Genomic DNA, 3,592 nt, shown 5'->3' on the forward strand with positions numbered 1-3,592 from the left:
CTCAACACAGGACTCGATCCCGGGTCTCCAGGATCACGCCCTGGGCCGAAGGCAGCATTAAACCGCTGAGCCACCTGGGCTGCCCATGTCATAAATAGTTCTTATGCTCAGCCTCACATGCTTTCAGCCATCTTCTACTCCAGCCATTACCATGGCAACCAGCCTTTGCACAGCTCCGACAACACCCTGCCTAGGCTCTGCCAACTACCTCCTGCTTTCTGCCCTGGAGCCTCTTTGATGCCTCAGGGTGGGACATACCCAGGAGTTTATAATCAAAGTGATCAGAATTTAAAGGAGCCAATATCTTTTTGAAAAAAATAATTAATGGGAAGTGGGGTGGATAAATGCTGCCACCACACTTTAGGAAGACAGTTCTGAGAGATATTTTATAGTTCCTCAGAATGTCCCAGGAACATCAAGCCTTGGGCACTTACGATGATGATCAATGCGGTAACGTGTGCTTTATTTCCTTCTTTCTCTTCTGTTTTCTGGATCACCTCCCAAATAAACTTCCTGGGCGGGAGGCGGGAACAGTCTTGCCTGTTCCATGTTTTATCAATGGTTTCTAAGACCACACTCAGGCTTGATGATTTGCAAGAAAGGCTCAACAGAACTCAGTAAAACTGTTAACCCATCGTTACAGTTACTACAATGAGAGGATACAGATTAAAATCAGCAAATGAGAAGGTGCATGTGACAAATCAGGAGAAATCAGGCACAAGTTTTCAGGTGTTTCTTCCTAATGGAGTTGCACAGGGATGTACTTCATTCTCTATGTAATGATACATGATAACACATGTGAAGTATTGCCAGCTAGAGAAACCCACTCGAGCCTTCTTAGCCATGATGATTATTGCAAATCAGTCATGTATGCATGCAGTGCCCACATGACAAACATTAACTACTCACATTGCAGCTCTCCAGAGGTCAAACTGATACAACATGGTCCAGGGCCTTAGTCATACAAAAACATGCTTAACAGGCAGGATATTCCAAAGGCTCAGAGATTATCATCCAGGAGCTAGGCCAGTCCTATAAAGATAGGCTTTCTTTGGAATATACAGGGTTCGAGCAACCCAGACCTGCTGAGTTAACCCTTTACTGTATCATGTAGGTTTTATTTATTTTATTTTTTAAAAGATAGATTTATTCATTCATTCATTCATTAATTCATTCATTCATTCATTCATGAGAGACACAGAGAGAGGCAGAGACACAGGCAGAGGGAGAAGCAGGCTCCATGCAGGGAGCCTGACGTGGGACTTCATTCCAGGTCCCCAGGATCAGGCCCTGGGCTGAAGGAGGTGCTAAACTGCTGAGCCACCTGGCCTGCCCCAACATGTAGGTTTTATTTCCCAAACTAGAGCACTAGAGCATAAAATCCTCAAAAAAGGATTAAATATATATATTAATATATATATTTATATACCCCACCACCACTAAGTGAATATATGATTTGTTGTCCCTTTTCCAGAGTCTGAGAAAATTAGCATTCCTGAATTCCTGGACCTAGTTTTTTCACAAGAACATGTTTTAGGAGCCCAGGAGAGGCCGTGCCTGGTGATGGGCGTGGGTCTCAGCCTCCGTGCCCACCTGCCGGCCCTCCCTGCCTCCCTCGTGGTTGCTGAGGAAGGAGAGGCCGCTGGCTGGGCTCGCTCCCCGGCTAAGGTCAAAGCATTCCTTAGGACCCAGCTCGGTGATGAGCCCCCCGTCTCTCAGGACATCCTGCTCCTGTTCCTCCTAAGACCTTCTGGGGAAAGCATCCTTCTCTGAGATACTCTTCTTGCTAAATCCCCATTTTTCATTTCATGAAATTCATGTTTTCCTTTGGGTATTTTAGCAATGACCATGAATGAAAGCCATGCTGACATTCCTTCCCCCTGACTCGTTAGAAGCTATGGACCTCAGAAAGATGGAGCGCTTCTCTTTCAGGGTGATTTTGATTATGACCATTTCCAAAGCGTTTGAACTGGAATTAGTTGCTGGGTTGGGCCACCGTGAACTTTCGAGGAGAGAGCCGCCCTTAAGGGATGGTGGCAGTGTCTGGTCCCGAGAGGAGCCTGCATTTCATCACCGGGCTTCCCACTTTGTGCCCTCCGTAGGGATCCAGGACAGTAAGGAGTTAAACAAAACTTGCTGTCTGAATGGGGAAACCTGCATGCTGGGATCCTTCTGTGCCTGCCCGCCCCTCCTTCTATGGTCGCAACTGTGAGCACGATTCTCGAAAAGAGAACTGTGAGTCTGTGCCCCATGACACCTGGCTGCCCAAGAGATGTTCCATGCGTAAATGCTGGTGAGGCCAGCTATACTGCTTTCTGCAGACATTTCTACCAGGGTGTGATGGCCACGTGATGGATGAGCACTTCCTGGTTTCCAGGATTCCAAGATTAACACTGTCTTCGGGCACCACTTTTTTGCTAGCTGGTATCTGCCTTGCTCTACAAAGTTACTGTTAGTGGACACTTGCATATGCAGTATTTGTTATGCAAATTTCATAACCTGTAAAGGCTGTCACTCTAGTGTCTTAACTAGAGATGATCATTTGGTCATTGCCTTGAAATAGTGAATAGATTTTCATCATAGTCCCTAATGTTACCTTAAGGTACTACTTTCTTCTGCCCTACCCTCCAAAAACGTCAGCCATAGGGGCAGCTGGGTGGCTCAGTCGGTTAAGTGTCTGCCTTTGGCCTGGGTCATGTGATCTCAGGGTCCTGGAATTGAGACCCGCATTAGGCTCCCTGCTCAGTGGGTTGTCTGCCTCTCCTCCAACTCTCTCTCTCAAATAAATAAATAGCATCTATTTTTTTTTTTAAAAAAGAACATGTTTTAGTATTATATTTTAAAGAACATTCTAGGTCTGCTGTATTAAAATAGTTTGACATCCATGTTGACTGCATGCAGTTATTATTCACCTCCATGAAAAGCTCAAGGGTTTCCACTCTTGTTGACTCTCTACTCAAATCTGGGTCAGAGTCAAGGGCAAGGTTATTTTATTAGATCACAGTGCCAAAGAAGAATTTCATTATTAAAGCAGACGGATGAAAACTCCAACCTTTCCCAGGTTGGGAGAAAAAAAGAATCATTTCTTTTTGACTCTTCCTTTTTGGCTCTCTTCCACTCATGGACCCCAGAACAATTAAATTAGAACATCTGGAGTTGGGGATGAGGGTCTTAGATGGTTTGTAATGCGCAAATGGGACTAAGAACCACAATATAGAGTCAAGATTTGGGTGGGGTTCAGGCAGGCCGTTGCAGAAGAATCGTTTTGACTTACTTAGGTGTAACCAGTTATAGCCTAATCCTCACTCAAAGTGTGGTCCATAGTCCAGCAGCATTGATTTCACCTGGGAGCTTGTTAGAAATGCAGAATCTCAGGCCCTCTTCCACTATCTCAGGCTCCACTCAGAATCTGCATTTTAACAAGATGATTTATTTGTATATTTTCAGAAGCAGTGACCCAGGCAACAGGATTTCTCCTTGTACTCTAGGGCTCCATGTCAGGGTTACAGCCCAAATCTCTGGCTGGTAGGTGTTCCTTGGCCTGGGACATTTCTTTTCTTTTCTTTTTTTTTAAGATTTTATTTATTTATTT

General features: G+C 44.9%; 1 pseudogene; it reads left to right on the plus strand.

Annotated features, from left to right (window-relative positions):
• The first annotated feature begins 1,897 nt into the window (after positions 1-1,897).
• On the plus strand, positions 1,898-2,456 carry LOC112652136 (teratocarcinoma-derived growth factor 1-like; annotated as a pseudogene).
• The last annotated feature ends 1,136 nt before the right edge of the window (positions 2,457-3,592 follow it).

This window comes from Canis lupus, chromosome 13 (genome assembly GCF_003254725.2).
Source record: "Canis lupus dingo isolate Sandy chromosome 13, ASM325472v2, whole genome shotgun sequence".
Classification (NCBI taxonomy): Eukaryota; Metazoa; Chordata; class Mammalia; order Carnivora; family Canidae; genus Canis; species Canis lupus.